The sequence below is a fragment of the Ceratotherium simum genome, chromosome 10 (genome assembly GCF_057802395.1).
Source record: "Ceratotherium simum simum isolate JZ-2026a chromosome 10, ASM5780239v1, whole genome shotgun sequence".
NCBI classification, from domain to species: domain Eukaryota; kingdom Metazoa; phylum Chordata; class Mammalia; order Perissodactyla; family Rhinocerotidae; genus Ceratotherium; species Ceratotherium simum.
This window is the reverse complement of record NC_141909.1, coordinates 71,606,561-71,620,158: the sequence shown is the minus strand read 5'-3', so window position 1 is coordinate 71,620,158 and position 13,598 is coordinate 71,606,561. Positions and strand designations below refer to the sequence as shown.

Sequence of the window (13,598 nt, the reverse complement as noted above, 5' to 3'; positions counted from 1 at the left end):
ATAATTCTCCTAACCAAGTCTATATAAAATCAGCATTTTTTACATCATTCCCACCTAATTTCTTTCTCAGGGTAGACAGTGTCATGACTGATTTTCGAATGGTTTATGTTCTTTTTTGTTGTTAGTGCCGTGGAGTGGATCCTGACTCCCAGTGACTCTGTGTACAGCAGAGCGGAACTCTGCCAGGTCTTTTTGAGCCATCCTCTCACCTTCTGGTGCTATATCAGACAGTGCTCTGCTGATATTCATAGGGTTTTCATGGCCAATTTTTTCAGATGTGGGTGGCCAGGTCCTTCTTCCTAGTCTGTCTTAGTCTCGAAGCTCCGCTAAAACTTGCCGGCCACGGGTGATCCTTCTGGTATTTAAAATACTGGTGGTATAGCTTTGAGCATGACAGCAACACACAGCCACCACAGAGTGACAATGGACAGACAGGTGGTGTGGTTCCCTGACTGGGAAACAAACCCAGGGCATGGTGGTGAAGAGCGTCAAATCTTAACCACTAGACCACCAGGCTGGCTTTTCTATTCTCAACTGTCTTAAATTATGCCACATTTAGTTATATTGGTCTTGATGAATTGCAACTTGGTTATTTTTTGGACTTTTTTATTGGATCAGTTTTAAGTCCACAGCAAAATTGAGAGGAATGTATAGAGATTTCACATATACATCCTGCCCCACATTTGGCTATTTTTTAAAGCCCTAAACACAGAAGTTTACTTTTAATACCAATTTCAGATTCCAGTTTTCCTAAACAATGTTGCTTTATATGAAAGTTTATATTATTAATTTCTATAAATCCATTTGCTGTTGTATGAAACATAGTTTCTTTTGTTAGAAACTATGCTTCATTGAGGCCTTAAAGATTTTTTCCTCTTTCCATCCTAACAGTAATTGCTGGATCAACTCTTAATATACTCCCTCAAAGCTGCAGGAGGGAGGAGCGGCAGCTCCTGGATCTAAAGGGGGTTAGAAACCCACCTCCTGGAAGGCGTCCTTGTGGTCTTCAGATTATTTCTCCCTCCAATAAGGACAATTGTGATAAAACGAATGAATGGAATGCTTCGTTACAGGATGAATTACAGTGTCTCTCCCTCACCTGCGGCCTAAACAATTCCTCCAAATGGGAAAGCTGTGGGATTAAGTAAAGACGTAACACATACAGTGTAGAGAAAGACTATTTTATGGCATTTTGAGATGACTAGGTCAGAGTTACCAAGTAAGGCGCAAAGTAGTTAACAATACCAATTTTGTTTACATAGCACAACGTCAGTACTCAATCTGTGTTTTAAAATAACGCCCAACTTTTATCCAAAAAGTTAGAGACATATAACAATTTATGTGGCTTTCGGCAAAAGTCAAAGAAGCCGCAGAGGCAGAGAAAGCACTGACAGCTGCCAGTCTCGCTGCCACCGCGGCCACAGCGGCGGCGTGCCCGTGTGGCTGCGCGCGCGCGCGCCGGGGCGGGGCGGGGCGGAGGGGAGCCCGGCGGGTCGGCGGGCGCGCGCGCGGGGCTGTGTGGTCGGCAGGGGGCGCTGTGCGCCCGCGCCGCGCTCTGCCTGCCCCCGCTGCTGTCCGCGGCGGTTCGATTGGAGCAGCCGCCGAAGAGCGCTTGGCGCCATTTTGAAGCGGAGAGGAGGAGGAACGGCCGGGCTGGCTGCGGAAGGGGAGGGGGGGGAGGAGGCGATTGGATGCGGCGGCGGCGGCGGATCCCGGAGAGCAGCGGAGAGAGAGGAGTAGCGAGTCGGGCGCCCGGAGGTAGGAAACAATTCAGTTAACGGAAAGAAAATGTCTCTCCTTTCTGCTCGCCCTGCCCCATTTTTCAGCGCCCGCCACCGCGGCTGTGTCTGTGGTGGGGCTCAAACGCCGCCCGCCTGCCCGTGGGGACTCGGCTCCCGGCAGCGGGGCTGCAGCGTCGGCTGCCCGGCGGCGCGGGGTCGGGAGTGGCGGGGCGCGGGCCGGGGGCGTGGGCCGGGCTCGCGGTGGGGGTGGGGAGGGCCCGGGCCGGCGCGCGCTCCGCGCCGCGGGCTCCGCCGCAGCCTCTGGAAATTAAACTTGCCGCCCTGGTCCGGCCGGGCGCCCGCGGCGGCGAGGGCGGCGGGCGGTGACCTTGCGCGCGGCGGGGGTCCGCGCCCGGAGCCCGGCCGCCCGCGCCCGCCGCCCCTCCCCCCGCGCCGGCGGCCGCGGCTGTTTCCCGGGCGGCAGGCGGGCGGCGCGGCGCTCCTGTTGAATCCTCCCGCTGGCGGGTTTTCCCCCTTCCGGGCGAGGGGCGGGGAGCGCGGGGCCGGGCCGGGCCGGGGCGGTGTGCGGGCCGCGGGGGCGCTCGGCCGCGCCGCCCAGCCTCTGCTCCGGGCGACGAAAACGGGCTGAGCGAGTGACATTTTTGCACTGTTCCTGGCCAGGCGCCGGAGAGAAAGCGCGCTCACCGCGCCCCTGGGAGCTGGTGCCAGGGGACCCGAGGACCTAGTTGAGGAAGAGCCCCGCGCTGGCCGGAGTGACTCCTCCCAGGCGACAGCTGGGTTCTGGCTTTCCTTTAGGAAGCCTCGGAGTTGGGACAACAATGAAAATGGTGTGCAGTTGTAAATAGTTCACAGTTTTGCACTCTGTTATCTTAGTGCAACTGGAAAAGTTTTGGGTCAGGAGAAAACCTTGTTTCTCGTCGTGGTTGCTGGTGTCTTTGGTCAGCGCGTTCAAGCTGCGCGAAGCGGCGGTGCGGGTCCTTGCGGAATGCATCTGGAGCCTGAAATGCAGCTCCTCGGTGGCTTCAGAATTGCGTGCTGCTGCCTTGCCCTCGCGGGCCCGGTAGACTCGGGGAAGGGTTTGAAAAAGCAGTTCCCTACCCACTCAACACGTTTTAACATTCTAACTAACTAAAGGGAACCCTTTATTTTACTTTGAAGAACGTACTATGAACGCTCTTCTCATACTTGTATTATAAAACGATGGATGGGCAGTGCTGTCCTACCCTACCAGTTTCTTAAATAGTTTCGGAAACTTTAATATAGCCTTTAATTTCGAAGGTTGGTCTGCGGTCTTGAGTGAGTTGGGAAGTCTTCTGCTGTCTTCCTAATAACCTTTAAAAACTCAAGTGTGTTTATATATAAAGAAATGAGCTGTAAGTAAATCAATTTAAAACTTGAATGGCAGTATAATCATAATTCTCAATTAACACATAGAAAGTTCCATGATAGAGCATTTTCTGTATTAACTCATGTAGTAAAGTAAAATAGTTAAAAACACAAGTGGTGTTAAGCAAAATAAGGGCTAGAAAAGACCCTTCTTATCTCTGCAGTACCTCTGTCAGGGATGTTAGCATTTTTAGGGACAAGTAAATGAGCATTCCTATGGTGTATGCAGGTCAGTTTGTGGAACAGTTCATCTTATATCACCTAGTGATAGCAGAAAACCTAATTAAAATTTATAATGGTGAAGATGGAGGTGAAAGTTTCAACATGGAACTTATTATGTTAAGATAGATTTATTCTCAGAACTTAACTATAAAAATACATCTTAAGTCAGAACATTATTCCTTTGAAATGAATTTACAAATATGTATAGAAAAGGTGCACTATAGACATTTGATTATTGAAGTAGCTGAAGTAGTCTTTTATTTTTGCCCTTTTTTGAAGGTTTAAAAAATTATCCTCTTCTCAGCTGGGTTTTACTTGAAGGTGTATTTTAAATGACAAGGTAGTATTTGTATTGGCTTTTTGTTTTTTTTTTAAGAACTTTTGTGCCCTTTCTTACTTTCTCCTCTTTTGTTGAGGTTGATTCTCCTTGTATTAACTTTGTTTTTACAGCAGCTTCTGTACTCTTCCTGTCGCTTTTATTCCTGTCTGGTTATGTCCTTCTTTTCCCTCCTTTTCCCCAAGAATTAGAGGAGATAATGTGGTGATGGTAGTGATTCTTGGTGTCATGAGCTGTTTTGTACTCAGCTTTTTTGACATGTAATTCTACTGAGTTGCCTGTTGGATAAAAGTTGTTTTAATTTTTAAATTGATTTTAAAATTGTTCTGCAGCTTTAACAAAGAGTAACGTTTTGAGGACTAGGCTTTATCATTAATTTGTGAAGCGTCAAATAAAGTGATGCCTCATATTAGGGCTTGCCTTGGTGAAGAGTGAAATGATGGTATATACCCAAAACTTTGTGAGGAGGGAAATATTTTGGGAAGTTGTGTTCTTTCTACTTCTCCCTCTTGGAGAATTAGGATTGTCCTTTGGCTTCCTCAGTGCTAGTTTTTTTACTTGTGTGTGCCTAGAACTAACAGGAGAGCTCACTGTGATTTGGCTTGCGTGACAAGTACTGTGTATCATTTATATTAGAACATAATAAATTCGTGTTTCCTTTGTTAGTGTCAGAGAGCTACAAGGAAATTTAAAGATGATCTCCAACTTATCATATGCGTGAGAAATTAGGTTCAGATTGTAATTGAATTGATTTATCCAAAGTCACAGTCATATTCATGTGGTGGAATTGGGGCAGCCCTTAGATCTCCTGGAAGCTTAGAAGGTTCTGCATGGTCTGTATTGTTTTATTTAGGACTTAAGCAATATTTAAAATTATTACCAGATAGCGTATTATTCTCCATCTGCTTCTCCCCTTTTCGTTTCGTTCATTCAACCAAGAAGTGAAGTTTCAAGGTTAACCATCTGTTTCAGAGTCTGGTTTTAATAATTTCTATCCAGGATTCAGTCCACTTAAGTTGTCTCAGAAGATAACCTCTTGCTTGTCTCTGGCTCCTGAAGCCGCTTTGTCTTTCATTGTTTAACATTACTTGATGTGGCTTTTATTTATTCTTCGTGAAATTTTTAAGTCAGAGTAATTTGGAAGTTAGTATGGGACTGTATTTTGTTACAAGATGTGTGTGTATGTATGAGTGTGTATTTTTTTTACTTTTAAACTCAATTTGCTACACAAGTCATTTGTCACTTCCACTTACAATAGGTATTTGGAGAAGATTATTGTATTTGGTTTAAATATTCCTGTTTGGGAATGTTAAAAATTCCGAAAGTACTTAGTTTAAAAATAAACCCAATAGTTTCTCTGAAAATGTATTTACTTTTTAAACTTATTTAAGAAGCTGCTAAATGGTTCCCAATTCTGACTCCTTGGAGTGTAGAGCTCAGCCCTTCGTCACACTGTACTGTTATGAACCACTTGATTATAATAATTTTCCTCAATACTTGAAAAAGGTTTTATAACTCTTCTCACTAATTAGTTCAAAATTAAGGATAAGTTTGCTGCTTTGGAACTGTAAATTGTTTTAGTTGGCAAGGGTGATCATGCACAGTGAGAAAATCATGAAGATTAAACTCAGATGAGTAAAATTTAGTTATTTAAATCTTAAAGCCATTAATATGAGATATTTAAAAATATTCATAATAGTTATTGTGCTCTAGTGATTAAATATTAATAGTAAGCAGTAATTAGAAATACTTGGTTTGGCTGTGTAAAACTTAAGAGTCTGTTAAGGGGGGTGGAGGAAAGACTGACAAAAGCAGGAAGCTATTTTGAGGCATCTTTAAAGGGCCATGACCTAGAAGTACTCCACTAACTTGCCTCTGCCTTTGACAGAGAATGCTTTGACCTGATTCAGTTAAAATGAACTAATATTAAGCTTCCATATACATACAGTACCAAGGATGATGCAATAAACAGGACTGCGACCCTGTCCTATCTAAGTTTAGAGTAGTATTTGGCCACCTGCACCAAGGTGATGAGAGCTGAGGAAAACCAGGGAGCGGGATCTTTGCTGTTAAGTGGTTCTACAAGGGGTTGGGCCTTCCTCCCTCTTCAGTGACAGTTGAGGTTGCTCTTCTTTATGTGGGAGAGTGAAATTAGCCAAGACTAGGTATAAAACTGATAGGAGAAGGAGGGGGTATTATAATCACAACCATTGTCTCTCTCTCGGAGAGAATGGTTAGGGGCCTGAAAGGAAACGAGAGTTTGTGGTTCCCTGGGCAGTGTGGGGATTCTTTCTGTTCTTTGATCTCAGAGGTGGTTTTAGAGAAGTGATTGAAGAGATTTTAAAGAAAAGCCCTGGATGTATATCCAAAATATATCCCTTGCTAGCTGAAATTCTGTCAGGCAATTTCAGTTAGTCTTCAAATATTGGGACCAGGGAGGGGTATGTGTGTGGAGAATTGATGAGAGTAGTGGTTAAAGTTGGGAGGAATAGAGTACTTTAAAGAATTGTATATTTTGAGTTAAAAGTTATTCATGTATATGATAAAAAAACTCTAATGATATAGAAAAGTAAAAATAAAAGCTACTTTTCATCTTCCCCCTGAAAGATGACCGGCTGTTAACAGTTTCCAGAAAGTTTACTTTTCAAAAAATTGATACAAATAGTATTATATTGTACTACTGTCTACTTTTTTTTCCAACTGGAATTTACTTTTTTCCTTAGTTAATGTCACAGAGCTCTTTTCATATTGGCACATAGAGATCGACATAATTAAAAAAATGATTAGAGTATTTTATTATATGGATGTATCGTAATTTATTTGTTCTGACTCATTTTGAGTGTTTTTTTTTTTGTTAGTGTCGTGAAGTCGATTCTGACTCCTAGCAACCCTGTGTACAGCAGAGTGGAACCTGCTGGGTTTTTCTGCACCATCCTCTCGCCTTTCAGTGCTAAATCAGATAGTGCTCTGCTGCTATTCACAGGGTTTTTATGGCCAGTTTTTTTGGAAGTGGGTGGCCAGGTCCTTCTTCCTAGTCTGTCTTAGTCTGGAAGCTCTGCTGCAACTTCTCCACCGTGGGTGACCCTGCTGGTGTTTGAAATACCGGTGGCATAGCTTTCAGCATCACAGCAGCACGCAGCTGCCTCCGTATGGCCATTGACAGAGGGGTGGTGTGCTTCCCTGACGGGGAACCGAACCAGGGCCATGGCAGTGAGAGTGCCGAATCTTAACCACTAGACCACCACTGAGTGATATTTATTTATTTATTTATTGATTGATTGAGGCAGATCAGCCCTGAGCTAACATCCATGCCAATCCTCCTCTTTTTTGCTGAGAAAGACTGGCCCTGAGCTGACATCTATTGCCAATCCTCCTCCTCTTTTCTCTTTTTCTCCCCAAAGCCCCAGTGGATAGTTGTACGTCCTAGTTGCACATCCTTCTAGTTGCTGTATGTGGGACGCTGCCTCAGCATGGCCCGACAAGCGGTGCGTCGGTGCACGCCCGGGATCCGAACCTGGGCCACCAGCAGCGGAGTGTGCGCACTTAACCGCTAAGCCATGGGGCCGGTCCCTGAGTGATATTTAGGTTGTAACAATTTACACTAGCCAGTAGTATATGAGTATGCCTGTTATATATTCACCAACATTGGACTTTATTAAACTTGATGCTTTTTGCCAATTTGATATGTGAAATTTATATCTTGTTTTAGGTTTGCATTCTTTGATTATGTGTGAGGGTAAGCATTTTTTTTATATGCTTATTGGACAGAGGTTACTTGCAGCAGATACTTTAGACTGAGTAGCTTAATTTACTCGTGAACCCCCCTACACCCCCGCCTTATCTGAAATGGTCTGCTAGAGGTGAAACTTGAAGAGAGGAATAAGATTTTAGAGCCTGTTGGCACCTTGAGGGAGAGCAATGCTCTGAATGGAGAGGCTACAGTGCTAGGCTTTGAACAACGAAGGGTCAACATGAGGGTATTGAAAGCCCTTAACTTGGTGCTATTGGAAGATATATAAAGGCAGGAAGGGAGATTTGAGAGAGCAAATAAATTTTTTATAGGGTCAGCTCCTACTGTCTGCTTGTCCTGTCTCAGCATTCCTACTCCCAACTGTCATTTCATTTTTATTTATACTGTCATTTGGTTTGCTCCTCTTCCCTGGTAGGGGTGGCAATGTTGACCTTGTATTTCAGTTCCTCCAGAGATGAGGGACACTTAGTTTTTTATATAAGGGAAACTGATTTTCCTTCAAACCAAAGGGAACAGTTCTCATTTCTAACATCCTTTAGATCTGTTTTCTGGTGTTTAGTAGTACATGTCTATAGCTGATCTTCTACTAGAGTGTCAGAGGCCTTACGTGCTGAACTGTACAGAAATCTAGGGGGGCCGGCCCTGTGGCTTAGCAGTTAAGTGCGCGTGCTCTGCTACTGGCGGCCCGGGTTCGGATCCCAGGTGCGCACCAACGCACCGCTTCTCCAGCCATGCTGAGGCCGCGTCCCACATACAGCAACTAGAAGGATGTGCAACTATGACGTACAACTATCTACTGGGGCTTTGGGGGGAAAAAAAGGAGGATTGACAATAGATGTTAGCTCAGAGCCGGTCTTCCTCAGCAGAAAGAGGAGGATTAGCATGGATGTTAGCTCAGGGCTGATCTTTCTCTCAAAAAAAAAAAAGAAATCTAGGGATGTTGGCGTGACTACATGAGCTTTGTTCCTATTTAATCCCTACATACTGCCCCCACTCCCAGCTTCACATTTTTTTTTTATGAAATGAGTTTTTTATTAGTAAGCTTGGGAGGTAATTGGTTTAAAACGCTCTTGTCTGTCACCACCCCCCCACAGAGGTGGTGTTAGGATTGATTGTTGTGATCTTTTCACAATGTATATATATATATCAAAACATCAAATTGTATACATTATATATAATTTTTATATATCAAAGATATCTCAATAAAGCTGTGAAAAGCAAAAAAAAGTCCTTGTGTGTCTCCAGTTACTATATACGCTAGTTAACATGAGGTAGCTTGCCCTTTTCTGTGTTACCCCTGGTCTAGGACAGAGGTTCTCAAACAGGGTTGATTTTTGGACACCCTCCCTCCCCAATTCTTTCCCCCAAGACATTTGGCAATGTCTGGAGACATTTTGGTTGTCACTACTGGGGGCAGGGGAAGAGTGTTGCTACTGGCATCTAGTGGGCAGAGAGGCCAGGGATGTTGCTAAACATCCTACAGTATGTGGGTCAGCACTCCACAACAAAAAATTACCTGGCCCAAAATGTCAGTAGTGCCAAGATTGAGAAATCCTGGTCTAGGCAGAACTAGTCCAGGAAGCCTGCAGTTAGCCCCTCCTCAGCTGAATTAGGCATGCCCATCAACTTTGATGATAGCAGTCAAGCAGTAGTAATGTTTCATGTAGTCTTATGCTCAAAGTGGCAAGCTTTGAAACATAGCTCTTGAGCACTTGTTTTCTTCTCTGTCTCTTTGGTACCTTTCTTTTCAGCTGTTGACTTTCCTTCTCCCTTGCCTTTATGGTGTAGGGTAGTTAGGTCAAGGCTTTGTAGTCTTATTTGGAGTTTGGAAGCTTACTAACATTTAAGACTTGAAGAACAGTAGGAGCATATTTAGGCATTTGCTTTGATGCTTGATAAGTGAAGTCCCTTTCTAAGGAAGGCAGAAGAGCATGGCGGTTAAGCATGTAGATTTGGAGACAGGATAAAAACCCAAGCAGTCTTGATTCTATTACTAGGTAGCTGTGTCATCGTGGGCCAATTATGTAATCTTGCCATGGCTTAGTTTCTTAATCTGTAAAGTGGGGATAATAGCAGATATCTCATTTTTAAAAATAGCTGTGTTGAGATATAATTCACATACCATGCAGTTCACCCCTTGAAAGTATACAATTCGTTGTTTTCTGGTACATTCACAGGTTTGTGCAATCATCACCGCAGTCTGATTTTAGAACATTTTTGTCTCCCGTAAAAGAAACTCCAAACTCATTATCTGTCACTTCCCATCACCCCTTATCTCATTAGTTTTTGCCATAAGCCAGGCCAAATGCTTACTCTGGCGCCAAATATGTAAGTCCTCAATAAAAAGACTGTTGTAAGGTGCAGGGAGACTTTATTTGTGACTCTGTAGAAAAGTTCGTTCACATCACTGTAGAGAAGGCAAAGATGGCTAATTGTTTGTTGAATGGATATTTGCATACTATACTATGCAAGGAAATTGTGCTCAGAGATGTAAAGATGAAAGATAGTCCTTCAATTAAGAGAGATATATTCAAGTAGGAGGAGAGAGACTGGTGTTTTAAATACCAGTTGTACTTATAAAATATTTATAAAACCAGGCAGAGTAAAGTGCTTTCAGGAAGATGTATACAAAATATTTGAAATTGGAGATTTGATAAAAGGAGATTAATTAATCATGTTAGGCTGAGAGTGCAGGAACCATGAAAAACGTCTTGAAGGAGGGACCCTTTTGGCCAAGTCTTAGATGATAAAATATGGGACTTTGGCTCCTATGAAGAGCGCTTGAAGAATGCTATGCTTGTTGAGGTATTGGTGGTATTATTATTATTATTATTTTTTAAAGATTTATTTATTTTCCCCCCAAAGCCCCAGTAGATAGTTGTATGTCATAGCTGCACATTCTTCTAGTTGCTGTATGTGGGACGCGGCCTCAGCATGGCCGGAGAAGTGGTGCGTTGGTGCGCGCCCGGGATCCGAACCCGGGCCGCCAGCATCGGAGAGCGCGCACTTAACCGCTAAGCCACGGGGCCATATTATTATAATCATCATCATCATCATTTTTTGCAGTGTCATGGTGCTGCCCAATGATTGCTCTGGTAGCCTGACCCCACACCCTTTTTTGATATTTCTAATTTGTTGTGAATTTGGAAATTATCTAAATGTATTAAATAAATAAGCTTTTAGTGAGAGCCTGATGTCTGTGAGAAAAGGATATGAATATGTGGGCTTACACTGTTGCTTTGAGTCAATTGCCTTTTTAGTTTATTCTCTGGGTTAATTGGGTTTATAGAATAATTCCTAGACAAATTAGGCTCATAAGATGTTTTCCTTTGATTTCTTCTCCAAGTATGTCTCCTACCTCTCTCCTGAGTTTCTTACCTTCTTTTTCTAGTGTGCTATCAGACCCAGCACCTCTAGTACCACATGTCCAGAACTGAGCTCCCTTCCTGTGCGCTTTGACATCCTGCCTTGCTTAATAACGCAGTTACCTTTTTTTTTTTTTTAAAGTTGTTAAGGGATGACTAGATTTGTTATCAAGTCAGAGACCTGGGAGTCGTCTTGACCCCTCCATTCTCACATCAAATGAGTTACCAAATTCTGTTGATTCTGATACAGTATTTTCAAAAGTTTTTTTTTTAACACTAGGTGTACGTTAATACTTCACAAGTAAAAAAAAGAGAAAAAAAGATACACAATAAAAAGTCTCTCATCCATACCTTTCTCCATCTGCCTAATTCCCAGACTCTTACAATTATTTGCTAATGTCACTGATTTTTTATATATCCTTCTGGGGATTTTTAAAATACAGCCATATACAAATATATTTATCCCGCCTCACTCCTACCCCCATCCCCACATGTTTTACACTGATGTTGGAAACTTGGACTGCTTTGCCTTTTACTTTTTTCACCTAACAATATCCCCTGGAAATCTTTCCATATTAGTATATAAAGTGTTAGTGTGCTCCCGCTCTCTCTCAACAGCTGTAGAGTGTTCATTTTTATTTATGTACCATAATTTAACTAGCTCATTGATGGACAGTTAGAGTGTTTCCAGTTTTTACTACTATAACAATGCTGCTTTGAGCAACCTTGTACATATATCATTTTGTACATATGCAGGTGTGTCTGTAGGATAAATTTTTAGAAGTAGAATTGCTGGGTCAAAGAATAAGGCAGATATAATTTCGATATTGTTAAATTGCCCTTCATAGGGATTGTAATAGTAATGTATATATGACAGTACTTATTTCCCTATAGCCTTGACAACACAGTGTATAATCAGACTTTCTGGATTTTTGTCAATATGATAGGTGAAAAATCATATCTCAGTGTAGTTTTAATTTACATTTCTCTTATGAGTGAAGCTGAGTATCTTTTCATATGTTTAAGAGCCATTTTTATTTATTTTTTTTCTCTGAACTGTTTGATCTTAATCTTTACCCATTTTCCTGTCCATTTTGGTGATTCTGAAATTTCTCTTCCGTCCATGTGCCATTGATTGGTTTACTGTAAGTAAACGTGACTTGCTTGTCTGCTGGCGGACAGGTCTCTTTGCTTCCAATCGCACTCCCTTCTAGGCTACCTCTCACAGTGTTGAACGGAGTGATATTTCTAATCGCAAATTTGAATTTGTCATTCCCTTGCTTAAAACTATTCAGTGGCTCTTCCTTGCCTCTACAATCCAAATACCTTAGCATTAGCATGGTGTATACCTACCTTGCCAGCGTTTCCTTTCACTTCTTCATAGGTTCTGTGAACTCCAAAATTACTGAACTGCTCCTAGCTCCCTATTGTGTTAGACCCTTTGTCTCAGTGTCTTTGCATGTGGTATTTTTCTGCTCATAGTGGTCCCTTCCTGCTTGTCCACGTGTCAAAAATCATGCTTTTCATCCTCCACCTAATGGAAAGGCTTTTCTGATACCTAACTCTTCTTTCAGGCCAGGTATGATACTCTTTTCTCCTTCTCACAAGACCCTGTGTATACTTCTATAATGGACACCCTCACATTGTGTATTTTTGAAGTATGTATTTCCTTGCCCTAGATTGTTAGCTTCTTGAGGGCATGGACTTTTAGTTATTTTGGAACCTAGCATAGTGTTTGGCACACAGTAGATGATAAATATTTACTGAATACACATAAATATATGTATATATACACTAAATATACATGTGGACAACCGAAGACTGAAGGAAAAAAAGGAAAATTAATACAATGAGCTCACAAATACATTTCTTTTTTTTTTTTTGTGAGGAAGATCAGCCCTGAGCTAACATCCATGCTAATCCTTCTCTCTTTGCTGAGGAAGGCCGGCTCTGAGCTAACATCTATTGCCAGTCCTCCTCCTTTTTTTCCCAAAGCCTCAGTAGATGGTTGTACGTCATAGTTGCACATCCTTCTGGTTGCTGTATGTGGGACGCGGCCTCAGCATGGCCGGAGAAGCAGTGCGTTGGTGCACGCCCGGGATCCGAACCCTGGCCGCCAGTAGCAGAGCGCGCGCACTTAACCGCTAAGCCACGGGGCCAGCCCACAAATACATTTCTAAAATTTATTTTGTTCATATCGAGATGTATATTAAATACAGTCAAATGTACAGATCTTAGGTGTTCACTTTGATGAGGGGTGACAATTATACCCATGTAACCAATACCCAAAAGATGATATAGAGCATTTTTTTCACATTTACATTTTTTAAATTATTTTGTTGAGGTCGTATTGGCTTATAACATTATGTAAATTTCAGGTGTACCTTATATTTCAGTTTCTGCATAGACTGCATCGTGTTCACCATCAGTAGTCTAGTTTTTGTTCATCACCATGTGTATGTGCCCCTTTATCCCTTTCACCCTCCCCCCACCCGATATAGAGCATTTTTATCACCCCAGGAAGTTCCTCAGTTGCCTTTTCCATTCAGTTCCCCTCTCCGCCAAGCCCTCTGATTTCTAACAATGTAGATTCGTTTTGTTCTGTCTTCATACAGGGTGTGCTTTTTTGCATTAAGCTTATTTGGCTTAACATATATTTCCAGACTCATCCATGAGGTTGGATGTATCACAGTTTTTATTGCTGAGTGGTATTTCATTGGATGAATGTGTGAGTTTATCTTTTCTTGTGTTGGTGGAGATTTGAGTTGTTTTCCAGTTTTTTACTGTTAAGAATA

General features: G+C 42.5%; 1 protein-coding gene across 5 annotated transcripts in view; it reads left to right on the top strand.

The window, feature by feature from the left end:
* The first annotated feature begins 1,688 nt into the window (after positions 1-1,688).
* Positions 1,689-13,598, top strand: part of PDS5B (PDS5 cohesin associated factor B) — a 190,988-nt gene continuing 179,078 nt past the window's right edge. For 4 of the 5 annotated variants that reach the window (XM_087436209.1, XM_087436208.1, XM_087436210.1 and 1 more), the window contains exon 1: positions 1,694-1,758. The gene's annotated coding sequence lies outside the window, so the exon portion shown is untranslated. Of the gene's footprint in view, positions 1,759-13,598 lie in introns of all 5 variants that reach the window. The other variant, XM_087436211.1, reaches the window with a different exon arrangement.